The 27,716-nt window shown below is 39.5% G+C and overlaps 1 long non-coding RNA gene across 1 annotated transcript; it reads left to right on the forward strand.

The window, feature by feature from the left end:
- On the forward strand, positions 1-27,244 carry LOC115334701. Its single transcript, XR_003921224.2, has 4 exons — positions 1-319; positions 20,214-20,401; positions 23,548-23,657; positions 27,031-27,244. It is a non-coding gene; the product is annotated as an uncharacterized LOC115334701 (long non-coding RNA).
- Positions 27,245-27,716: the final 472 nt, after the last annotated feature.

Below are 27,716 nucleotides of genomic sequence, written 5' to 3' on the forward strand. Positions count from 1 at the left end.
TTACAAAGTAAAATAACTATAACGCACTCTTCATTTATTTTTCATCACCTTCCTTGTATGTGTGAATAGTCACACTGAGGCACAACTATATTTAATCCTTGTTTAAGTCAGCTTCTGTCAACATAAGCTGCAGAGCAAAGCCGAGACAGTAAAACCTCACCCAGGAGTGGAAGAGATTGTAGCATGAATTCCACCAACTCCCCACCTTTCAGGGCACAAAACCAAGCCCCGTGCCGCAGTGCCTGGGACGTGACCAGGAGGGCATTCCTCAGCGGGCTTTTGGTTCATAAGACGATGTCCTCTCCCGGCAGAAAGTCAGGTAACAAAGCAACCTCTCACTCTTGTGACGGCAAAACCCTGTGGATGACCGAGGGCACTGTTGACAGAAGGAAGCGTGACTCATATTTCAGCTTCAGGAAACTGGAATACCAACAGAATGACTCTGGAGTTGTATTACTGCTTTTCCTACCACAGCAAAGACTCAAAGTGTCAGGAACTGTCAGTCCGTCTAGGTCTTAGTAACGTTTTCATCTTCGAACACTGGTAAAAGTAATAGAGGTGTTATGAACTGGAAGTCAGTTAATTCTTGACCCAAATAAGTAAATGATAATTTATGTTGGTATGGAAGCAGTATATAGATTCTCAATCTGATGGACAGTTATTGTGAGATATATAAAGAATAATTGACTGTCTTTAATTTGTGGCTTTGTTCTTCATGTTCTCCTACGTGAAATAACATGGAAAACAATTACCTGCTGAATGAGAAATTAGCAAAAAGAAAATGACATAGGTTTGCGAGAGATGTTTGAATTGATGGTCTAATGCTGCTGCATTTATACAGAGCCTCTCACAAATCCTGACCGATGTCATTAAGTTACAACATAGTGGAACATTATACAATGCTATTTTAAATTTTGTAAAGCCCCAGCCTAGCAGTGCCGTAGCTGAGAATAAAACCTCAGGACATACAGGACATCCAGTCATTTTTTTCCACAGACTTCCTGTAGAAAAGACCCCTTCAGCTCTGTTTGTGACTCTCTTTCTAGTTTCCTCTTCTCATAGTGAGGATAATGTTTTCCCTAGCTGGTGAAAATGCTACTTAGTGTATTAACAGTTTTGAGGACACAGAATGGTGACTGTTATTATGCTAATATTACTTTGCATCATCTTACTCTTTTATTTTTCAGATAGGTGAGTTTGTCTATTGCAAGACTCTCCCAAAATGCTTAAAGGCAAGAATGCCTCTATGCCCTTATGCAATTTCACCATTGTTTCTGTAAAGGTCATTACATTAAATAGAAGCTGCATTTATGAAGGCAAGAGAACCTGCCTAAAAATGATAAAAGAGCAGCCACACACACAGCCTTTGGTAACTCTGTCATCCAGCAAATTAGTTCCTTGACCTGTTGGGATTACTTCAGTATATTTTCGCCTTGGAGTGAGGCTCGGTTTAAACCATAAACTAGTTTTGTCAGCGTAGTTACTCAAAATGTAGAAAAATTCAGAGAGACATATCCCAGTCAAAGAAGCAGGGCTACTGAAAACCTTAATAGTGATACACTTCTCTGTAAGGGACAAGGATGTCAGTTCTACTCAGCTGCTGCTAAGGCTGCTGAGGTTGTGATTGTCTTCCCTGAAAATAGCCCAAGGCTTAAAACCACCGGGCTCCCCTGCTCCTTGTTCATACGGCTCTCCAGGTAGTCCAGGAGTCCGCAGGACTGCGTATCTCTGGTCTGCCCTGTGAGACTGCTGTGAAACCTGGGACCCTGACCCATGGCTTCAGGCTTTTCAGGCTATGTCAAGCTCTGGCACAGCTTGCTGCTTCCATACCTGTGAATCTGGGAGCGCTGAGGCCACTCGAACACCTCCAGGAGTCCAGGCATCGATCGGTGCACATCTGTAGAGCCTAAAATGCTTACAAGCAACTATTCAGGGATCAACGAATGATAATTTTTCCATTTAAATGTTGTTTTGTAAAGAAAATTCTGCCCTGCTCAAGGGCCAGTCAGTCAGACTGCCAGTGTTAGGAGCCTGAGTTGTCCCATGCTGGAAACAGTGCCTAGAGCTCAGATATGTCTGGAGCTTGTTTGCTTTTCTGATATCCCACACCGACCAGGTATTAAGGAGCAGGATGACGGACACAAGTAGGCAGGAGTAGGTCTCCTGAATCCCATCTTGTCTGCCACATGTCCTGACATTTAGACCTTGCTTACTGTTTGGTCAGCCTGTGTGCACTTTTTAGAGAAGATATGAAGACTGCATCTCTGTTCCAGCTGGAAGGGATACCAAATTTGGAAATCTTCTTCCAAAGAGAACACTAATATTGTTAGACTTCTGGAATTCCAGTATATTGTTTACCACCTCAGAAGTGTAACTACTTCATGCCTCAGTTTACCTCCCGTGCAGGTCTTCTGCCTCTGAGATGGGTGCTAATGGGAGCACGGAGGCATACTTCAAATGGCACAGAGCAGACCTGCTACAGAACCGAGGGCTGGGAGCTTCACAATCTTCAGAGAAGTGTCTGTATGTAGTAGACGTTCCCCAGTACCTGGATTTGAACCTGGCATGAGACAAGAGCTGCTACTGATCATTTGCCTTTAAGAGGCAAAAATGCTGTTGAGCTTCTAGTTACATGCCTAACTTCTAAGTTTGGAACAGCGGATTTCAATACAACTAGAAGGCTGAATGGGGATTTCTCCACTGCCATCCAGGATGTGACACCTCACATAAGGATCTGTGAAGTAAAATAGCAGAGAAGGCTATAGAAGTATGGAATTGGCCAGAAAGTGTAATTAAAATAGCTTGGCAGAAAAAAGTTTCAGAAGAACATTCTTTGTGAACTTACAAATTTCAGTAAATACTCCTCAGGAAAATTGAATAAAATGAAAACAACTTTTGAATAAGTTCCTTTCAGAATTTTGACATTTCACTTAGCATAGGATGTTTTTACTTTAATACTTTTGTTGTTTCCTAGACTTTAACTACTAGTGAACATTTTATGTTACTACCACCATGTGCCATGATCTGGTAAAAGGGCTGTATTTATTTCAAAAATAATGAATTGAGGTTGCTACTTCGTAATGGTTGAAATATTTTATCTGCTTTCTAGATCAGAGTATCTTCTGTTTACATCATAATGAAAGTAGCAATAAAAATAGACAGCACTTTGATCTAGAAAAAGTACTTGTTCCAACGAGTAAGAACTTACAGTTCTTACAGATTTTTAAAACTAAGGAGTATCTGTGCTTCTTCAGGAAACTTTTCCTGACTTCCTTTAGAATTAAACTGTTAAATAAATATAATATTTTTCTAGCACAGCATCATGTCAATGAGACAAAGGTTAGGAAGAATTTTACACCAGTACAAATGCTGCTTTTGCAGCTCATCTCAGCATTTCTGCAGGAGGCAGAGAGCAGGGAGATGAAACGCCAGTGTCTTTTCCTGATCAGATGCATGTGACCAAAGCCCAGGAATCTTGTGCTTTGACAACCTGCCTGCTGTTGTGAGAGCCCCAGCGTGCTACATGGCTGACTCGAACTGTACTGCCCGGCTTTCCCCAGCCCCTCGGTGGGCTTGTGGAGGGGTGGGGGTCCTTTCTGTTTATGAACGAGCACAACCCAGCCAACCAGTGCATTGGGTAAAAAAAAGCTTTCTTCTAAGGCTGCTGCAGAGTGCAGCAGGCCAGGAGATGCTTGCCCCGTGCTACTGGACTCCAGTACTGGAAAGAGAGTGAGAGGGCTGAACTGGGTAGGAAGGAGAAAGGGAGGACAGATTCCTGAACTGTCCCAACCTGGGGTAAGAGGCAAATGTTACGGTTGTTTTGATGGAGGAGAAAGCCATTCTTGAAGCACCAGCTAGCTGAAATGCAAACCAAGCCTCTTGTACGATTCTGGGAAAGAGAATAATATCGCTAAGGAGAAACTTTTCTTTAAAGAGATTCATGGCTTCTGACAATGATGGCTATCAAAGAATGATGAGGGGAACTTGTGTGGAGCTGAATATGCGACCCAACTAAGCAGAAGAATCACAGAAAGTGCTGATAGAGAAGATATGTGCAAGATTAAAAGTAAACACTGCTTTTTTTCTGAGCAATTTTTGCCAACTACTGGGAGTGGCTCCCTATCTCTGCTGCAAAATATTTCAGTACATTCTCGACTGCTTCATTTTCTTCAGCAGGTTAGATTACTTGAGGGCATATATTTGTCTTGGTATATGATTATGCAATGCATTTTCTAGTGGCTAGAAACCAGAAGTAGTATCAAGATCACATTTGGTAACCACGGAAAGAAGATGGCAAGGTTTATAGGTATATCTTTCACCTGCAGAATTATCTCATGCAGATCAACATAGAAGAACAATAATGACGAAGTCTGGAGAGAAGCTTGTACCATTGCTGTCGCAGGTCTGTGGTTACATGGAAGATCTCAGCCTCAGCAACCACCAACTGTCACCACCATCCTGTCTACCATTACACAATGCATCTTTTCTTTTGTTCAGACCAGCATGAGCAAGGTGCTTTTTGCAGAATTGTGTGTGCTATTTGTAGGTAAAGGGCTTCTACAGTTTAATCTATTTATAGAAAATACAGTTAATGTCATCTCGAAAACAAGGAGAAAAGCAATATAGACAGTAGCAGGTGTGACACTAATATATTATATTTAGCAATTGCATTCTCTTCTAATGTGCTGTTTATTAAATGTCATGCTTGCACACAATTACTTTTTTTGCTACTGGCTTGTGCGGTCATCTATTCCCTGTTTAATTTTGCAGACTTTCTTCAGGGAGCTTAACCCAGTTTATCCAAATGTCCATACTCCTAGCTGTATTTAGTTGGGGTTTTTATATTGTTCCACCTCCATTTCCTGCACAGCTGTGCGTGCTTCTTGCAGATGAAAGATCTGTACAGTCCTATCTATTTATTGATTACAAGATTCACACTGCTTGGGAACAGGAAGAAAAACAGCAGAGTCAGTGGCAGGTGGAACACTTTTGTCCAATTACAGTTGAAAAGTCTTTGTCATTAGTCCAGTTATACCCATCGCATCTCTCTTTCTCTTACAGCATTCTGAACTGACCTGCCAGTACCGCTTCCTTGGAAAGTTACCCCATCCAAGGCTGTGTACTGAACAAGATTGTCAAGACTGTATTGAGCACTGTGTGTTTCTCTGAGCTATCTAACCGCTGGTAAATACTGTTTTTTTCTATGTTAAATACCTGTCTTCTATAGGTATGAAATCCAGAGCTGCAGATTCATTACTAGAATTGACCGTGAGACCCACGAGAGAAAGCACAAGGGGTTATTTCAGCAAATGAGCTCTTTCAGATGGCCCTTTCTGAGCCAGGGACTGTACTCTTGGTCGTTACTTCTGTTTTGTCATAGAACAGAAACTTGCTATAAAACCCTTGTCCCAAAGCTCATCTATATATAACACTATACACATAAATAATATAGGGAAAATGTTTATGTCTAGAAGAATGATTATATCTTATAGATACCTAAAATGTGAGAGAATAATGGTAGGCACTAGATGGTACTAGTAAAGATAAACTTACAGTTACATAGTACTCACAGTTAAGGGTTGAATATTTTTTTCCGTATTTTCCATTTTGTGCTTACATCCTAAAAACAGATAAAGAAACCCATTTTTTCTTGTAATAGAAATATTTCTTTCTAAACTACAACATGTGACATGATAAGATGAGATTTTAAACTTGGTCTATGTCAGAAAGATACTGAAAGAACAGTTAAGACAACAGCAAGGAGAGATTGTGTTGAAAGCAGCTAACTTCTTTCTGATAAGTAACAAGGAGAAGAGCTCCTGCCAGGTTGTCACTACAAGAAACAATCCCTATGATCTTAAACAGTTTTCAACATCTGTGTTTCAGCGGTGGCTGACAGAGAAGCAAATCTGGTTTTTATCGTCCTCATGCAGGCTGCTGTAACGTCACTGTGGCTAACCTCTGATTGTGTCAAGGACAGGACTTTCCAGTAACCTCGGGACAGAGAAACATGACAGAGAAAGCCGAGCAACAGGATACTATAAATAGGGAGAGGGAGGACAAGTAAGCTGAAGAAAGCTTTTGGAAGAAAAGTAACTCTTTTTCACTTTGCGTTGTCTTTTCATGTTCAGAAAGTTTGGTTTTTAACGAAGCTGTGTCCAAACAAAGAAGGATTATTTTTCTCCTCCATGCTGTTTCCACCCATAGGCATTTTCTGACCTATGTATACATTAAAATTATTGGCACTGCCTCTCAGAGTATAGAAGTCTGTTTCCCATTTACAGATGGTGAAATGGAAGTGCAGTAAATTGTAGGTTGGCATTTTCAAAACTTCTCTTGAATTGAGGAACAAATATTCACTCACTAAACATCAGTGATGAATGTTTGCAGCTTATTGACTCCACTTGTAGTTGTGTCTGTTCTGCACTTTTGCTGATATGGCTCAGAGTTAGGCAGAGGGTCTCTTCCCCTTTAGATGAACTTCATTTCAGAAGACTCAAGTCATGGCAGAAAGATTTTATGTCCATTATCAAATCAGTGATACGTGCGGGAGGATGATGCACAAATTGCCAAGTGCAAAAACCTTTTAACGATTCAACATGACTAGGAAATCTATGATCCTGCAAGTAGCAAGTTTATGTGGCAAGCAAAGTTGGCCAAATCTTAGAAATACAGATACATTTTATTCAGACCGGGAAAGACACCATTTTCTGATGTTTCCTGTAAGCTGGAATTTCTGTTGAAAAGATAGTCTGCAAATACCAGCACGTGGGATTTCTGAAATGAAGTATGATCCCTGGCAGCTGCTGGCTGAAACTGGTATGGTGTTCATCGCGCTCAGTGCTGCCCACCTCCTGAACAGCAGCTGTGCCTTTCACGATCGTGTTAATTTTGCTCAGTGCCTGCTCCCTTCCCAGGTCTGGATCGCCGGGATGGGTCTGCCCTCTGGGCTACCCTGTGGTTTCAGAGTTTCTAGGCCCCTGAGCCAGCTGGCTCCCTTGCTTGCAGGGGCTGGATGCCTGGCGTTCCCCCGAAATCCCGCCCCACGATTCATCAAAGATGCCGATGAATCTGCTCTGGTGAAGCCATGTCTTGTTGGAGAGTTCACAACCAGCTTTGACTGGTACAATGATTAATCGATACTCCCAGAGACCCTGATGCACAGACACATCATTATCTTTAGTTCCCTTGCTGTATAATTACCAGACATAACTCAATATATCTCTCATGAACAAAGCATTTACCAGTTATGCTCCACCTGCCCCTTTGGCAGCGACCACAACACAGCACACTTGAGCCGGCCTGCCAGCCCCTTCCAGCCTTCCTCCTCAAGCCCTGGCACACAGTTGCAAGGCAGAAGTGATCTAATGCCCATTACTCAGTTTTCTTCACACAGTTCATCCTTATGTCAGCTTATCCTTTCCCCATATCCACGTCTCTGTCCTTGGCCGCCTGTGCCCGCTGCCTTCTGTCCCTTCAGTCAGGTGGCACTACTGTATTTCCCACTGCTGCATATGCTCACTTTTCTTCTCATCTCATTATCTCCTCCTTCAGTTTACTGAGCTCTCTCCTGCCTTCAAACCTCTTTTTCCGTATTGCCTGTCACTGGGGAGCCACAGCTTCCTCTTCCCCTTCCTTCTTCAGAACCTGCCAGCCACAGGCTTTTCACATCCTATCCCTTCCTCTCCTGCTTTTTCAATAAATCGCTCTCTTCTGCCTTCCTCCCAGTTCTCTTTCTATTAAATGCTGTCTCAATATATCTTACCTCCTCTTTCACCGTTTGTCCTGAAGCCATGACAAAGTCGGCTTTCTCTTTGTCTTGCCTCATTCATCTCCTTTCCACTCAATAACCACAGCTCTTCTTCCTCTGGGATTTGTTCCACCCAATTTGTCTTGTTTCTTAAGGCTTATTTGATTCAGCTATGTGTATGTTTATGTGAGCATCTAAATCTAATGACCCATTTTTGAACCCATCGGTAAGCTGAAACCTCGGCGATAACAGAGTGAAGGTCTTAAAAATATCAGCTTCCTGCAGTTTTCATGAAAACTGGGGACTGTGTGAAGAAGAAAGGTCTGCACTTGCCTTTACTGCTGGAAAGGCTGCAGCATGTGCTCCCTCCAGTGAATGCACAATTATTAATTATTATTAACGCTCAACACCAGGAAAAACTTTGGTCAGAGTTCACATTTTGCTGGACAACAGAAAATGAAATCACAAGACACAAATTTGTAAGAAGCCAGACATCAAAAATTCTATTGCTCACAGAACTGCTCATTTTTCACTCTTTCACGTGACCTAATAGTCAGCATTTCATTATTTAACTTTGAGGACTGCCTTTCTTTTTTATTTCAAATTTACTTTTATCTTGGTTGACTTCCTTAATCAAACTGTCTCCTACAAATTTTCAGTCACTCACGTTTCTGGTTTGACCTCCATTTGTGAACCCATTCTTTCTGCATCTTGACTTCATCTTCAAGGTATCACTCTTCATGTCTCCAAATTCTCCTTTATATAACATCTTCTCCCTTAACGTTTCTTCATTTTCTCTTGTTTTCTCTCTGAGCACTCTTCTTATGAATGTTAGTTCTTTAGTTTTGTAGCTGCTGGTGACTGCCATTGTCCCTGAGCACTCTCCTTATAATCTGGCCCTCTGTAATAGAGAAAATTGCCTTTTACATGCAGAACTGAAAAAAAAAAGACAAAAAAAAAAGACTTGATTTTTCTAGAAGGGAAGGGAAGAATATAGTATCTTCCTGAAACTTCATTAAATTAATTCATAGCCACAGTGAAAATTCAGCTGCCCTTTTATCAGCCTTGATAAATTTTCATATAAATGTTCACATTTCTGTCACATACACAAGAAATCTTTCTCTTGTTACAGGTTGAGATGCAAATCTATTTCTGAGCCATATAAAGTTATTCTGCACTAGAGTTCATGGAATGAAAAGGCTGTATGGCATACAAGTCACACAAATCTTATTTTGCATATTTTATTCTCAATGACCTTTCATTAGTAGCTAATATTTAAAAAAATTAGTGGGCAATGATGTTGGGACCTTCTGAGCAGAAGAATATCAACACCTGGCATGGAAATACTTCTAGTAAAAGACAACAAGAACAGAAATGAAAAAAAAAAAAAAAAAAAGGCAGGATAAATTGTTCTTTCACCCTAGACTTTCAGCTGAATTGTTTCAGAAATACCAACAATGAATTAAAGTCAGCGTTTCAGAAGCAAGATCTTAAATCACATACTCGCAGAGAGAATTTCTTACATCCCTAAATAAAAATATAACTGATGCAAGAAATCAAGGATAGAAGTCTTTTATAATTGAGTGACAGATAATGAGAGGCAGCAGAGAAGAAAAGTGCTCTCTAGCAGGCCTGATTATGAGGGATGCTCCTCATTTTCAATCCAGGAGCATATAGAGCGATTTCTCCAGCACAGTTTTCAATCACTGTATTTCATAAATCCCAGAGACCACACACAACTGCCTGCATAGGAGTAAAATTAAGATCCTGTACTAAGTGAGAATTTGATTTTGCCCTGAGCAATTTCTGCAGAAAATTTTGTTAGTAATTTTCAGCCTGTGAAGTATTACAGGTATAGCACTACAAAAGACAGCTTCATTTCCACAACCAGTAACCGCTCCTAAGTGACAGTAGGTACAGCTCCCAGTTTCAGACCTAAACCGAGCAAAAAGAAATGAAGCAAATAGGAGTAAGGAAGTTGCAGCTTACTTGTGTACTTTCCGAACAGATCATATCACAGTCTCACACTAACATGAGATAAATGGGCACATCATACTTGACGGGCAATAACCTCAGTTCTGACCAATAGGTGGAGAGTTTTGAAATACGATTTTTGTTACTTGGATTTCAGTCTTTATGTCGTGCCTAGGCTAGAACAAGAAAGCTTCTCAAAAAATGTTATTTAACGTATGTGTCAAAAGCTATTGTGCAGATAGCAGTTTATGCTTTAAATTTGTAATAGCTGGCTGCCTTGTAGTGTACTACTGTTCATGTAATTGCCATCAAACTTTAGTGTTTTGGTCGAATAGTTACTTGCTGTTAAGTCGCAATCTGCTTCTTATGCGTTGCTTGTAGGGAACTATGAAATTATCAGTCTATGATAAAATAGCTTATGGAAGTGGATTGCAGTGGAGGCGAATAGTAATGGTTATATAATTGCAGTGAAGTCTAGAGAGCTTCATCAGGTCACTATTTTTCTAGAGACTGTACAGACGAGTAGTTAAAAAGTGCCTACTTCAGTTACAAGAAACATTAACTATATGAAACATGCAGGAGAAAGGAAAAGCAATTATGGGTACATTTAAACATAGTTTAAAAAAAAAAAAAGTCTACCTATTTTGCCAATGAGAATCTTCCAAATATGAACATTTCAAATGAAATCCACCAGACATTACAGACAGCCTGAATCAGCTACTGGGAGAAGTGTAAATTGCTTCATATCATCTCAATAGCATTGATTTTGTAGCTCCGTTATCACAGTGTTCATTCTTTCATCCAGATCATTTTAGCGAAAACACTTTAGAAGCACACTTGCCCTATTACCTTAAATTCTTAGGTCCCCAAAACCTTCCTTGCCCCTGGATTAAATGCCAAACCTTCCCTCACTTGATTTATTTTGCTTTTCTTCACTTGTCTGTTTGCTGTTGCTTCCAATTTGCTAGCATTTCTTTTTAAATATGTGGGATTGTATTCAGTAAAAGGTCTCCAGGAAATCAAGTGAAATGTGACCACTTAGGTGGAATATTTTCCCCCAGATCTTCAGTAGCAGAAAATAAAAGCAGTGTAAAACTCTGCCATTATCTCATTAAAATCTGTTTCTGCTTTCAGCTTATAACCTCACTAAATTAGCATTAGAGGAACAGACCTTTATGTTAAATTCATTGCAGAGTTGTGCCAGCAGGACTAGTTGCATTTTAGTGGTCCCTCATTGCCTGTTTGCACAAAATTGTAGCAAACCCCTGAACAGTAAATTAAAATGGAACACAACCTTTTTATATTGAACTTAGAGTAGTTGAAAGCTTAAGCTTCTGTAGAACTCTATTATTATTGCATAAAGCACGTTTTCCAGATTTAAAATTCTGAATGATTGATTAATTAAAAACACTTGCAGTAATTAACATGCATGCTAGAGGAAGCCAGAAATTATTTATACAAAATTGCTTATGGTTTATTTTAGTGTACATACAAGAAAACTTGATATACTCACTCTCTTCCAGGACTTCCGACTCCACGAACTAACGCTGTCTGGGTGCCTGATTTTAAATTAATCCCTGCAGTAGGTTTTTCTCTTACAGGTAGCTTTGTCTCTTCAAGTTCTGCCTTGCGTGTATTTCATCTCTCCTCTTTGTGACCCAGCAGTTTGTGACCCCATTCTCCTCTTGCTTACTACTACCTTTGGCAGCGAGCCCTTCTTTGTCTTCTTCACACGTTAACGTATTAATATAATATAATACATTAAGACACCGTAGGAAAGATAATCTCTGTCAAATAACTATTGCTACAAACTATAGTGTAACCCAGGTTGTTGAAAGATGTTACCAAATGTGCCAATGGCACTTAACAGTATTTAAGCCACAGTATTTTGCCCTCATCTCTTTGCATGCCATGTACTTCTTTCACAACAAGGGTTCTCTGGGCCATAATCCTTCAAAGGGCCATAATAAGATGAAGTGTCTACACGTAATTGAGGACTACGCATTGTGAAAAGGATATGTAAAAAAATCAGTTTTATAGCACTGCGTCCCTGTCAGCTCCTGTTTTACCTGACAGTCCGAGCAAGAGCAAAGGTTACCCAAGCTCATTTAAACAGTAAAAATACAGTGCTGGTTTACACAGAGTCTTTTAACAAAATATGCTCTGTAAAAATGATTTTATTTGACCACTAACCTGCAAATGGACACTGACTGGAAGGTAAAATGACTGAAATGGCTTTAATTTTTTTATAATTATAAATAAGATTATGGTCCATATCGGCTTGTACCAGAAGAAGGGCAAATATTTTAATTCACATTTTGGTTTGTTCTTGCTTGTGTCTGGACTGTTCAGGAACATGCGATTGTATGGGGACCAGGCAGATCACTGAACACGTTTCAGTATCATCACAACCTCTCTTTGTGTCATCTCCATTTTGAGCTGATCAGTTGATTTTGATGATACCTGCAAGACACACCGTAGAGTCTGTTCAGAGTGCATTTGTGTCTGAGCACACATGCTGAATGGAGACTGTCCATCTCATAAAACTGGCAGAAGGCAGATCCTGAGTCTGCAGCTCCCCTGAAAACTCACCCAGAGTTGCAGAGGCAAGTTCTCCCACAAAGATTAACTTCGTGGATCTGGCCTTGCTACCTAGTCCTAGTGATGTAAATTCAGTGTGGTGCTGTTGCTAGGTGTTCTTGTTATTCTTCTCCCCAGATTACCAACTAAGGAACCACTGTGTTTGTGCATGGATATGCTACTTGTGGAAGAATGGTCTATGGAAGACAAGCTCAATGACTTACAATTAATAGTTGCACATGTATTTCAAAGAAAAATGCTTCTTCTTTATATGCAGAATTTCCTCTTAAGATTACTTCTGCCCAATGCCTCATATAGGCAACTACAATCATTTCTGTGCGTGAAGGTGGAAAGACTTTATGTGACTAAAGATGATTTTTAGGCAATAGAGATAAGGTTTTTAGCAGTTGGAAAGGAGAGATCATGATGTGTCTCACAGTGTCTGTCATTTATTTATAACTTTGGAAAAGTCTAAGTTGTCAGGTATAAGATACTGAGACATTAGTTTTTTCCTGCATGTGGAAATAGACCATAATAGTTATTGCAAGCTGGCTAGCACGCTTTGAATTTATCTCCTTCTTTATTGTGCACTGATTACTCCTTGTGGACAAGCCCATTAGTCTCCGTTAGTGTGTTTACGGTTTCCCCGGAACATTCTGCACTGGGACTTGTGATGATGAAGCCACCTCACTTTACAAGTGAAGCAACTTGAAAAATCAGTCCCAGTGCTTTTAAAAATAACAACCCAACCCCAAACTTTCCTAGAATAATTATTTATTCCTCCCCACTCTTTTCTCCTAGCAGCACGTGAAGATGATTTTACACCACACCACCATCTAAGTTTTTGTCAATGTTTGCGTAATTGCATAACTCAGTCATGAATAACATAACCAAGATAAACTCAAGGTGATGACACCTTTTAATACTGAATGGTTATGTATTCTGTGTATCATATAAAGTATGATTAAATCTTCTGGGTTATGTAGAAATCAGTTAGCCAGACTGTAAAGTTGTGAGACAACTAGGCTAGGTATTTGCTGGTATTTCAAATTGGCAGTCGAAGGTAATTTAGTTGATTAAAAAACTAGCATTTCCAAGTTTTGCAATGCTGTGATTGTGAGGGGTGATTCAGCAACAAATTGAAAAATGGGTTTATTTTGTAGTGTGTTGCTCTAGAATAGGTAGGGAGAGGTGGTTAAGCTTAATATTACATGGAGGGGAGGAGGTAAGACTTAATTTACTCTGAAATGCAATCCTGATGTTTTTCTTTCACCTAAGAACTTGTATTGGGTGTACTGGATCAGACGAAAGGCCCAGCTAGCCCAGTGCTCCCTGTCCAGCGCTGGCCATACAGAGATGCCAAGGCAAGCAGGAACGATCCTTCCCCCGAACGCATTCCTGTCCTCCAGCTGTTTTCAGCTCTGGCACTCCTTGGGCTGGATGTGGTTTTGAGGTGTTTAGTAACCCTTAGAAGACTTCTCCTTGAGCTCACGTGAGCTTTATTATCTTCGGTGTCTTTGTGGCAAGAAGTTGCACATGTCCCACCACCTGTCACGTGAAGAACCACCTTTCTTCTTTGCTTTGAACCAGGCTGCTGCCAGCTTCTTTCTCAGACCTAAGAGTCCTAGCTAACTTAAATCACTCTCTGAATGGAAATCTTCCTTACACCCTTCAACATTACTGCTAAATTAGACCCTTTTGCCCTTTGTCCTGGGTTTGGCTGGGATGGAGTTAATTTTCACAGGAAGCTGGGACGGGGCACAGCCAGGACAGCTGACCCGAACTAGCCAAGGGGATATTCCATACCATATGACATCATGCTCAGTATATAACTGGGGAGCAGGCTGGGGGGGTTGGGGAATGGTAGCTTGGGAACGGGCTGAGCATTGGGTTCTGGGTGGTGAGAAATTGCCTTGTGCATCACTCACTTTATATATCCTTTTATTAGTATTATTGTTCCTATTGGTTCTTATCTCCTTCTGTTGTCCCAGTAAGCTGTTGTCCTTATCTCAGCCCATCAGCTTCTCCTTTTTTTTTTTTTCTCTCCCCCTTTTCCCATCCAATTCTCCTCCCCATCCCAGTGGGGCAGGGCCGGGGGAAGGAGGGAGTGAGTGGCTGCGTGGTGCTTTATAGCCAGTTGGGCTGAAACCACAACACCCTTTGATAATAGAAATTATTTAGTAGCTTTTTGAACAGTTAACCCCACAACTTTTATTGCATGGAAACATTTAATTTCTGTATATTCCTGTATACTCCTGTATACCTGTCTGTCAGATTCCGAACTGGTACAAATCTGTTAGTCTGCTGATCTCAAAGAAGCTTTATCTGTTTAGACCAACTGAAGCTGTGATCCAGGATTTGTCTTTCCGTTTATTGCCGGTGATGTAAATTTAATAGGTGTTCAAAGAGTTTTACAACCTTTGTAGCCTATCTCAAAAATAATCAATGATTTAAATGTTCAGAATGTTTAAATGCTCTCTACAGAATTAAATGGTAAAGAGAAGTTTGTAAAACAAAGCAGAGCTGTGTTTTTTCCTTTTTGAATTTAGGCCTACTTCCCAGTTGAATTTGGTCCGATACTACTGCTTTGGTGAGAATTGGGATTATGAAACCGTATATGCCCTAGAAGTGCCTTATATAGCTTATTCAGTGGATAGTATGAGAACACTGAATATTTCAGTAGTGAATACTTCAATGCGAGTATGGCTAGGGTGGACAAGTAGCCTCTATAAATGAAAAGTCCTTTAAATTGTGCACATTTAGGAGGAACAGTCAGTAGCATTCAAAGTAAATGTGAACTTTTATGAACTGAAACAAAGAAAGATTGTAAAATAAGCAAAGTGAAGCTAACTAAATGCTTTATACAAGAAGTCTGTGGAAGAAACAGGAAAAGGTGAAGGCACAGCCTGCCTTTTTAACTACACTGTTAAAAATCAACATGCAAATTATTTATGCAGGAGTCAAAACTAAACCAAGCAAAATACCTCAGAGCTGGGAAGCATTCCACTCGTGCAAGACTTGTTACATCATGCCTTAAAACTGCCAGCAGAGCTGCAGGGAATATTAGCATTGCAGTCAATGTTGCAATAAGCCAAGCATCAGCTAATGAACCAACACATGGAGCACGTAGCTGGGCTTACTTTGCTTTGTAGGGTTGGTCACACTCTTATTGCATGCATTCAGTACATAAATATTAACTCTGATCTATATGTGTGCACTCGTTCAATAGTTTGATGAGTCATCTGAGGCAATCATGCAATAAAAAGTTTGTTTACAAATTCCGAGCAAGATAGCATTTAACAGGAAGCAAGTCACATAGCTGACTTTTATGTTCAAACCTGCCACATGACAAACTATATTTCACATTTAAGATATTAATCAACTCTATTATTCCTGGTTGCCTCTTGAGTCAAATTTTGTGCCTTTATGACAGTGGATTTTAGCTTCTTTTTGGCCTGGTAAACTTCGGGCAGAAGGCGGCAGCCCGAAGATTTTGCTGACATACTGTAGTTTCCTCTCCTGCAGAGATCCAGTTTCAACCAGCTGATTTTGTTAAATAAATGAAATTAAGGGTTGATCAGGGATATAGACTCTCATACTTTACTAATTAAGTGCCTTTAATTACTGAAAATTGAATGGAGACACTTGCTGTGGGAAGCAGGTTGTTTGGTAACTGCTAGTTGCAGAACCTTCTCAGGCTTTTCTATAGAGTATCTGGTGTACAATTCCTGTGCTCCTTAGAAATATGAAATATATTTCTGTGTTGCAGAAGCGGAACATGTATGTTTCTTTATAATAGCTCTATTAGTCTCAGCTTACAGGAAGCCGTAGACCCTTCAGCACTGTTTTCAGCAGACACAAGGAATGCCGAGAGGCTACGGCAAGTGACAGCACAGGCAGAGCACTACATGCTGGACGACACACTTCCAAAATAGTTGCACTACTTCTGTGCTGTTTCATAGTGCCAGCTTTGGAGATCAGTGCCTATGCTGCAGTCCACTAGTTACTTAAACAATCAGCTGATTTATCAAATAATATTACTTTCTACCAGCTTCCCTCAATTCTGCATGGGCACAAGGTTCTAAACTATTTGTCATTCACACCCCTCAGTGTGGATTCTGGGCCATATCTTCCTCTTGATGTCACGGAATAGGACCAATTCTTTATGAAAGTACTGCCAATAGCATACCATTAGCTGGAAGTAAGCTGGGTAGCCTCCTGCAATGAACTGCCTTCTGTGCTACCTGATCTTTTAATTTATGAAACCTTATTTTAATGGCGTATGGTGTGCCAGGCAAAAACAGTTGCATGGAGCTCAGCGCCATTCACATTTATATGAACACTGGGATTATACTTACATTACTGTGCATCCACATTGCTGCCATTTTCCTTAAGAAAGCTGGTAGCCAGGGAGTTTTCCCTTGGTGTGCACACAGCAGCATTTTGGGAAGTGTAGCCTTGTATTCTCTTTCCACTTCTAAACCAACTCAGTAGTACCTGAGGTCTATTATGCGACAACATCTGTGTAACAGCTAATATTTTCAACTGTTCTCCCTGCAGGATACCAGAGCATTTTCCAAAATAATATACAAGTGTCATTTACTGAGCACTGTATGAGGCTTATTAAATAAGTAACATCTGAATGTTACAGCTGAGTAAATATTCCACCCATTCAATAAAACCTAGCCACAGCCTACATAAGGTGGGTCTCAGTAAGAGTTGAAGAGAGCTGGCATTACTAGAGAATATAAAATCTACTGAAATGAAATTTGAACCAATAGGTCTGCTAACAGCCAGAAAGAGCCCGCAGGAACAGGGTGTGTGATGAAATCTTATGATAAAAAAAGCAACCCACCTGTGTTCACTGAAGGTTTGAACTTTAAAACAAAAAACTTCAATGCATTTAACCCCCCCCAAGATACCAATGAAAGAACAAGTTTGTCGTGCCAACAGAGAAATAAAACTTTGCAATAACTTCTGACAAAAACCCAGTGTCCAATATTATTTAAAAAGAAACTATAGCGTCAGTACTTGTTACATCCCATTGCTGTCCTCTGAGAGCCACCATCTACCTAATGATCTCAGAGCTCTTTTGCTAATGTTGGCTCACTGCCTTTAAGAGAGTTGATATCTTGCCATTCTGCAGATGAGAGTGGGAAAGGTAATGATGAACAGACTAATAAGGCTGATTAAAGTTCACACAACAAATTGACAGCAGGGGTGATTGATAGGAGAAAAATCTTCAGTCCAGTTCATCTACTGTAGCTGTATTCATCTACATTTGTAAGGTATAGCTAACACTGTGTTTATCCTGCCAGGGTAATATACACAAAACGTGTCAGGTTTTGTGCAGCTGCCCTGCCAGAGGTATGGGTTAATCTGGCCCAGCTACACTTCCATAGCATAGCATTGTGCACTTGTTCTTCAGAGTAATGAAGTTGAATTTTACCATTTACTTTGCACAAAATTTCAACAGTAGTCAAAAAATTAATTTAAAATCTGGACAGAATAAGTTGGAGAAGAGTGGATTGGAAAAAAGTGTCAAGACAGGGAATCCAGATCAGTTTTACAGTGCTAGTGGAGCTGATAGGCACTGCAGCTGAAGGGAGCAGTTGGTGTTACTGAAAGACAGATTGCATGATTATCCCACAAAACGAGCAAAAGCCACTTCACATGTTTATCTTTCAGCCACTTCACATATTTCTCTTACTTGTGGGAAGGAAACTACCTACACTTAGAGTAACAAAATAGCATCGTGGTTTCTCTCCGCTAGCCAGCAATAATCATTTCTGGCAACAGTAATTATTTGGTTCATCTCAGTGGACATTTTGAAACATTTAAAACTATTACAGTAGAGATTTAAAAAGTTCTTTTACATGTGCATGTTCTGATTAAGAATATTTAGAAAGTTGTCTGTTTGTGGCAACAGCCCTACCATTTCAAGAGGTGAAGTGGTCAAAGGTTTTGTATACATTTTTATAGCTGTATTTATGTTGAGAGAGTGAGGTATGGTCGCCACACAGAACTCAGAGGAAGTCATTGGCAGATGAGACATGACCTGCGTCATTTGTTTAGGTGGGAACAGAAGCTGCTTCGCTCTTCCTGGTCGTGCAGAATATAATGTCAGTCCAACGGGCATACGCATTTCTTTCCAAGAGGTGTTGTTGGTCACCTTCTAGGACTCTGCCTCTAGCAAATACTCCTTAGCTGCTTATGCCTCCAAATCTTGTTCTGGTTTTGACTGATTGTTACGTTTGCACTATGTAGAAATACAGGTATATGTACTTCATAACAATACAATTTATTATTTAATTCTCTAATTGCATTATTATTTTATCTGTGTAAAGTTTTGTGTTACACAACTGTGAAAGAGAGAATAAAAAAGTAAAGCTTATAATAATTATTACAGGTTTGAAGCGTCCTGGGTAGTGACTATCCTTTATGGAGTGGCTATAGAGGAACACTGGAATGATTAAAACCTGCTATATAAATCCTGCTGCTCCAAGATCTGTGTTGCCATTAACATGCTTTTGACTTCTCAGTGGTTAAGCTGTACCTACATGTGTCAGTTCCCACCAGTTCCCTCTCATGGCACTCCTATTTCTGTTTATCACATATGAACTTGGCTGTAGGATCAAGAGGAAGTAGAAACATCAAAAGGAAATAATAATTTGTTTTAAAATATGTTTGTAAAAGATTATGTAAACTTTTCATCCTTGATGTCTCCAATGACAGAGGAGCTAAGCTGTCTTCAACCCTTCCCTGGAGGCAACTCTTAGAGTTCAAACAAATAGCAAGTCTCATTTGAACATGATGTAAATATATACCAGCTAGACCGTGTAAGTTTGGTTTGCTGCACTAACCATGATAGAGGGTACTGTAAAATATGTTGCCCCTTATCAGCAGTTCTGTGGCCATCCTGCAAAGGCAAATTCAGTTAGGTGGAATTGGTAAAGAATTTTGGTTTACATTTGCTAATATAAAACTAGATAGATTATATATGTGTTTCTAGTTCAGGCTATCTACCACCTGCAGTGTACAAGGGAAGAGAAGAGTACAAAAAAAGGTTCACCCATTTTGAGTCCTTGTGAGGTAGGAATCCTCACATACTGCATGTTTTTGGGCATAACTCTCAAATTAATAAAGTACTTCTCCCTAGATTCCCTGTACAAATGAAAATTTTGCACTACCATTTTAGATAAAATGAATTTTATTCTCATACGTGCACCAGCTTCATATCCAAATTTTACTTCAGAATTGAAAAAAGCTTGCATACAGTAGATAGATAGCTTATTATTAGTAAAAATAGAACACTACTACAGTAGTCAAACATAGATTTGCTTAGAAAGGAAAAATTAGTCTTTTAGCCCTCTTTCAGCAATGGTCAAATCAGTAACTGCCTTTGGTGGTAGCCCAGTTCTAAACTGGACAGTGCTCTGCTGCTTTTCATGTTGCTAAAAGGCATTGTAGCAAGTTAGCCTAATCTGGTATAACGGGCAGAAGAGAAAGCCACTTTAAACAATGGTTAAATACTTTATCTAAGAACTATCAGATTTTCAAAAATAGTAACTGTACGTTACCAATGTTGAAAAAAAAAATCTGGTTGATTGTCAGAGATGCTATGAGGTCATCACTTGAATATTAATTCAAGTAAAGGTGAAGGGTTAGTGATGAAAGTCAGTTTCAATGCATATTACGCAACATAACATTTTTCAAAATTACTAGAGAAGTCTGAATAATTTGGCTTTTCTAACTATATTGGATCTTATTTTCCTTCTTTAAGGTCAGAAGTAATTGATTATCATCAGAACCCAGAGAAAATGAAGAAAGGAGATAGCCAGTTCCGAAACCTGGTAAGAGTGCAGTGTCTCCGAGCGTTACTGACAAAAGCTTTGTTTCTCCCCACTAGCTGACAGTTTCCTGGTTACAGTGGGACGCCAAGGGAGCTGCCACCAAGTGAGAATGCTGGATGTTAGAAGCAAAACCTTGAACAACCTTGGCATTTGGCGGAGAACCAATACAGACTGGCATGCCAGAGTTGCGTGCTCATAACAGCCCTTCGTTCCCAATAGCCCTTCATTCCCGGAAAACAGCCTGGTATGTTTTGAACCAGCTGGAGTTTTTTTTTTCCAGGGATCATGGAGTTTAATAAGCAAGAAAAAAAGTCCTGAGTACAGCTATCATTGTAGCAAGACCTATTTCCAGAGCTGCAAGTAGATGTTTTACCTCAATTGTAGGAGAAGGGCTTGTTCTAGTTCCTGCTGGTGGAAGTGAAGGTTGTATTTCTTTTCTGGTAGATACTTTATGACTGTGGGGAGGTTATTTTATTTTATGAGATACAAAGTCATGCTTTATACTTGTTTGTTAGCCACAGTCAGTCTTTGCTTTGTGCTGATGCTGCTGGAAACAGGAATGAAATTCAACTGAAGGCCTTGCATATAACTTTTAAATTTCCAGGTAGGATACAGTATCTGGTTTATTTGGCACTTGCTAGGAGGTAGATCCTTTTTCTTAAAGTACTTGCTAATGGAAGGAAAAACTGGTCATTCAAGTTACATGTGGGACGTGTGATTTGAGAATGGGCTGATAAGTAAATGGTACTGATAAATTGATTTTGCTTGCTTATTAGCTGTTTTTCCGTTTGTGCCACACAATAACAATGATATGCCCTTGGGACACTTAGGGACTATTTCAACTGTAGCTAAATTCACAGAAATTAGTCAAAAGCAAAATAAAATAATTAAGCTTAATGAAAGCTTAATTGAATAAAATGTGTTTGCCTTGTCTGGTTTTGGTTTACAGAAGTATTTATGTCCAGAACTGAGCAGAGTTTCATGTGACGTGCTGGGCTGGTGCTACAGACTGTCTTTCTCTGGCAGATCTTTTACTAGCTGATCATCCTTTGAAAGTGTGTGCATAAACCATTTGCAAAGACAATGCTGAGAAAGAGGACAGCTGGGGTCATTATCTGAAAAAGCGATAGTATTCTCGCTATAAGCCACAGATAAAGTGTTCCACATTTCTATTTCAGGCTGTAAACCAGACCAGGCTGTTCTTGAGTGTAAGTTTACCTTCACAGGAAATCCATTGTTTGGAAAGCTAATGGAGCCACCACACCCCTGTGCGCGCACAGATGGGGCTCTCCGATAAGTTCTTGTTCTCCAACAGACACAAATACCTAGAAATTATCTGATAATGCTATTGTTAAAGTTCTGATATTGAAAATCCTACACAAAATGATAAATTTATTTACATGAATTTATTGGGGTAGGGAACTTGATCTGAGCGAGGAAGCAAGATTAGCAAGTAGGAATTATAATGTCCAGACCAATGCAAAGATAAATCATTAATCTGGAATAAATTACTGGAAGTTAGCAAGAATCCCAAGTCCAAGGGCCAAGTTCTTCTTAAAGAAAAAGAGTGACCAGTAGCTCTATTTATTTGCTTGTGGGTGTATACAAACCAAAAACTACTCTAAAGAAATGTTGTTGCACAGTCAAGCATTCAATAATAATCACCACTTTCCCCTTCCCTCTTGTGGTAGAAATAGGAGCTGAATAAAGCTAGAAAAGTCTCACGTAAAAATATGTTGATGATGAACAAGCACATCTCCTACATAGAGGGGAATAGTGTCCAGAAGAGAGAATTAATACAGCTTTAATTTACTCTGCAAATAATGTAGATGCCAGAACTCTTTTGAGTGTCATGCATTCAGTTATTGTAAAAGAAATCTGAGCGAGGAAACCTTGAAATATTGTAGCAATTAACATCTTAGTAATACCACATTAACATATTTAGATGTTTGTAATCACTACTCAGCTCTAGAAATGCTGCCTCTCCTAGTCTTTTACAGTGGAAAAATGATGAGTGTGTCTGTCTGTAAGGATGTGTTAGCTTTTCCAGGAGTAAGAGATGCATGGAGACAATCTGAAACATGAGAGAGAAGTCTTCCTTCTTTTAGTCTCTATATACACCTAGACCAGAGTTTCAGATTAGGTCCTACTGAAATAGTAGATCATATGCAATACATTTAGCGTCTTTGGGAAATTTGGTTGGAAAACATAGTTGCAAAACTCAATTTGTTTATATGACAGTTCTGTGGGTATGAAAAATCTGATTTTTCAAGTAATGTACTCCCCTTGCTCCTTATACAAATAGCCTGGCTAAATACAAGTAGGTTTTTAGAGGAAAAGCTAAAGGCACATTCTCATCACCAGCATAATCCTGACAAATTTGAAACTCTTACTCCAAAACTTAAGGCACTTGAACGAAAAGGGATGGAGCTTTGTAAATGCTGGTCCAAGTGGCTGACAGTTTATGAAATCAAGTATTTCTGCTATAAGCAACTGAAATGGGATCTTAAAGTGGGATGCGCTGGGCCAACTTCAGGCAGCAGTATCTACAGCGCAGCTAGCCCAGCTTATAATGCAAGTTGCATTGTTGGATTTTAATCTTGAACAGCTTTTACTGTGCATAGTTTTGGATGATCCAAAGCACACTTTTTGGATAATTTGTATTTTACTTACTCATCTGCAGGGACAAAAGATTGTCTTTACAAAGCTGTGCTACTTGTGGCTCAATTTTAAAAAGTATACATGGAGAAGATCCTTTTGTCTTTGCATTTACAGTACTGTCTTTCCAATATTACAAAGGCATCGTCTCTGTTCTGCTGACATGCACAGATTGCTGCTGTGATAGTGAAGCCGTCCCTGCTTCATTCACCCAGAAGAGATACCACTGTGCAGCAATGTTTTCCACATAACCACAGGCATCTCTGACGTTTTTTGAACATCCACAACGTGATTTTTCTGATTGCGTGACCTGCCCAGCTCATTTTAATAGTGTTTGCACTTCGCTCCTTTTGACCGTTAAGTCTTTGCTTGCTATAAAACCAGTGTGTGGACAGAAACAAAATGGCATGCCACATCAAACCCTGTCAGAATTCAAAGTCAAGAGTTGTAAAAGTGGAAGTGTCAAGAAAGAATGAGTTTACACTGATTTATATAAACACTTTATTCAAATGCTTTGGATACACATAAACAGTCCTTGTGCAATATTTGTTATGGTTTCACCTGCTTTAAGCTGGAAACTGAAAGTGTTTTGATAAATGGGACAGAAAAGTTTGTTGAGTTGCTCTGCAGCTGCAAGTACTTCTGTATGTTATGCTGAAGCGCTATCTTACATCTTGTGACAGCAATACGTCTCAGTAATTCAAAATTTTTTTTTTTTTTTTTTTTTCACAGAGGAGGTACCATTACCTTGTGCTGCACTTACAGTGACTGGCTGTACCTGCTGGCGTTTCCTGGAAAATGAAAAATACATGTTTTGGTGATATTCTTTAATGGACACAGATGTAAGTCTTAGTTAAAATGTTTTAAAAAGTTTCTTATAACTTCACTAACTCGTGTTTTTTTCAATTATTTGAAATTCTGTTTTACCTGAAGCTGAGGCTTAACAAGTGCAAGATCAGATTTCAAACCAGTGGAAAAAGCAGGAAAAATTCTGAGGGCTCGAAAAGAAATATTTGATGGACACTTTAAAACATTCTTTAGAATTTAAGAAATTTGGTTTTATATTAAATGATTGATAATATTAATAGGCATTTAAAAAAAAAAGTTGTCTTTAACATTGGCAGTTTCTGTAATCTCCCTGCTGATCGTGGGTTGATTTTCCTTTAAGCCTAGTGACATGTTTTCTTTAATTCTTATGTTCTGTTTGCATTTCTGCAGATAAAAGCATACAGCTTTCCTGACCGGTACAGTGTCTGGGTACTCGTAACAAGTTGACTTTTAAATGGAGGATAAATGAACTGATTTAGATGTCTATATTCTTTCCCAACTCATCCTCCTCCCCAATATATAGTCTTTATTTAAAAGGGACAAAGGCTTAACACCCTCCCACGCCAGTCCCATTTTTTCAAATGTAATTTCTACATTTGTTTCTTAAATATACTGGATCTAAAGCTGTTCCTACCCATGCCTTATTCCTACTTTATATGAGAAAACAAAGCTTGGATAAATTATGCTAGAAACTGTATTATTCTTTGTAGCTAGCACAGAAGAAAATGCCTGTAACCCCCTCCTGTTCTGATTTTGGTTTTAGTGGTACTTGAATTCTACTGTTTTATAGTGGTCTGCAGTAGATAATATAGAATAGCTGCTGTGAAGTAAGCCAGTTTGCACCCCCGAGCTGCATATGGAGGAATTCAGATGAGTGTGTGGTTTAACTCTGGTGTCACCTGTAGAACTGGACATCTTTGTAAGTGAAGTATTTGCAAGGTATAGTTACACTGCAAGAAATAAAAAGTGTTCAGAAAACCCAAGGTGACCAAAACCCCAAATTGATGCTTAATAAAAATCCCCAAATCAATTCCATAAGTATTTTTTAAAATGCTTTCCAGCTCTGGTGATTCTTCCTTTCAAGCTTACTTCCATTACTATGATAGCTAAAAACTGAATTTGCTTCTAAATTTTTTGAGGGCGTCATACAACTCAAAGGGGTAAGGATTTAAGAAGTTAGGTATTTTTATAGGAGTTGGTGGTATCCATTAAGGCTGCTTTATGACACTGGGGTTTGGAGCTAGTGAAGAGCAGGAGACAGCTAACATTGCATAAAGAAAAAGTTCACAAAAGTAGAATTTTGTTTCCTGTGAGAGTTAAATGTAGACTCCAGTATGTGTTCAAGTATTTGGGGGGCAAAGTTAAAATATCTTTACATTTCATTTTAACTCAAGTTGCTACTCAGAGTAACTTCTGAGACAGGTGGCAGGATGTCTCATCAAAGTGAAACTAGAGTTGCCCTGCTGAGATTCCACCTGCTATGTAAAAGTGCTACCACCTTCTTGCCAAATGGAAAGAATTACCTGACTCCAGCAGATTTTGAGTCTGTATCAGTTAAAAGCAATTCATTAGGGTTGTGAGATTAAGCACTAGAAAACGTACACTGGACAACTAGAACTAGAAGCCTCCACCTTAAAACTGCAGAATTGTTTAACATAATTTGTTTCCTAATCATGGGAGTGAAAAAGTGTTCCATGTTCTAGTGTAAATTTCCCTTCTCAAGCATTTCATAGCATCCACAAAACAAGGCTCTGACCCTTTGTCACCTGATGAAAAAGTTGTTGTTGGGACTCACAAGTGAGGTTCTACACCTAATGAGCTTTTTGTGGTAAAAAAAAATTTAGCTACTGGCCTTTTAGTCTGGTTTGGGAAATGTACTTCTAAATGTACATACCTGCTGCATTTAGCATTTGTAAAAAGTTAGCGCTCTATAAGAGCACTTCCCTCAGTAGCTTTTCATCTCTCCCACTAGGCATTTAATTTTCTTTCTCCCATTATGTCATGGCTTAGCACTGCTCAGGTCACCAATTCCTCAAAATAAAAATGAGGCTGGTAGCAGTAGCTGCTATAGCACGATTAGAACTAGAATACAAATAAAAATAACTCATAACTGTACAAGTTATGTGCAGATTGATCACATCTCATCCACCGGTTTCTCCAGTGGGTACTGGGTAAATCCTAGTACTATATCATTTTCTTTGATTTAAGATAATATGCCTATAGCACAGAATATCATGGACTTGAAAGCAAATAAACCAGCTGTAGTATCCTCATTGCATTAAGCAATCACTTGAAATGCATTTAATTTCACACCATAGTACAACTGAAATCACCACAAGCATATTAATGAAATAACCCATTTATTTTAGCCCTGATTTTTGTCCAGTTTTGTCAGAACTATTTGCATTGGAAGTACGCTAATATCTTGTGGGTTAGTAGCCAGATTTATGTCTATAAAACCGTATTTTCCCACTAGACAGGGAAGACCTATCAGAAGAAGCTCTTCAGTTTTCAGATGTCTCCCCGGACAATTTTATTTTCTTTCAGAATCCTTCTTTCGGTGAGGTTGTCCAAGCAAATGCAGCATGCAGTTAAATGTGTCATTTGGAAAGCTGTGCCTTAGTTTCTGGATCATCTTGATGCAGCTTAGAATCATGGAATGGTTTGGGTTGGAAGGGACCTTTAAAGGTGATCTAGTCCAACCCCACTGCCAGGAGCAGGGACATCTTCAACTAGACCAGGTTGCTCAGAGCCCCGTCCAACCTGATCTTGAATGTTTCCAGCGATGGGGGCTTCCTTCCCTTACCTGCACTGCATGCGCTTTTGGCCTTTTTGCATATGTTTAGACTTTTCAAATGTTTTTGATTTGTGGCACTGTTTTTTGGTTTTGGGGTTTTTTTTCTTCCCATGAAAGGATGGTAGGATAGCAAGTTTAAAGTTATTAATGATAGTTTAGTTTTTCTTACCTTTTTCTTATGCATGCCTTAGAGATAGTTCACTAGTGGATTTCTATCACAAATGGACGACATCTCTAAGCTCTTCTGAAACAACTGTTTTGTTCTTTTACCTGTATAAACATTGTACCTAACCCAATGGGTTTTGGAACCCAAATCCTTGACTAACTCTGTAGGCATGATCACGGTATAATTGTTAGTAGTTATAATAATAACAACTGTCACAGTAATAGGGGCTAGCAGCAGCAACTCAATACTTGACAGCCATTGGCAATCTGATTATAATTTCAATTTCTAAACTAATCTCTAGTGTTGTCAGTTAGGAATTAAAACCTTAGGGAAAACCGATATATTCATTATTTTTGCATTTCCAGATCTCTCTGGAAGGTTGCTATGGGCACAGAATATCATAATTCTTCTTTCTGTCCCCTAGACAATGCTTGCAGCAGCTGTGCCCCAAGCTCCATGTTAGCAGGCAGCTGACCCATAACGTATGAAGTCAAAAGAGAAAAACCAAGAGACGCTTCCATAGACCTTATAAGGACATTTGCGAACGTTTACTGGTTCTGGGAAGACAAAAAAAAAAAAAAAAAAAAAGAAGAGGTGCTTGTGGAACAAGCTGGAGAAGACAAGTGCGAACAAATACATGACAGAGCACCGATATGCAGGAACAGCTCCTCTGAGACTGGGAGGGAGTGTAAGAAGGATGTGATAGTTACAAAAAAATCCATCGCTACCAGCTCTAGCTTTTACATAAATCATAGGATACCGAAATGTACTCCTACTGCGGTTCCCCCTCCACATGCTACCTTCCCTTCTCTGCCATTTCATCTCCCAAGAACACCGAAACATTCCCAGTGCACCGTACAAACTTTGCAAACGTGTACCGCTTTCCCATGTGAATGCTTAGGAAGTCACAGCTGCGTTAAAGGCCCTGAAATCCTGCATCTACCCGAGTTCACGTGTGTTTAGGGGCGTTTTCGGGAAGCGTTTTGATAAGCCACAAAAGCAGAACAAGTCACACGGACTCGTCAGGGGTGCTGGGACAGAGCAGGCCTCCCCCGAGTCCTGGCAGACGCAGCGCGCTTCTTTTCCTCTCTCAGGACAAAATCTTGTGAG

The sequence above is a fragment of the Aquila chrysaetos genome, chromosome 2, assembly GCF_900496995.4.
Source record: "Aquila chrysaetos chrysaetos chromosome 2, bAquChr1.4, whole genome shotgun sequence".
Lineage (NCBI taxonomy): Eukaryota > Metazoa > Chordata > Aves > Accipitriformes > Accipitridae > Aquila > Aquila chrysaetos.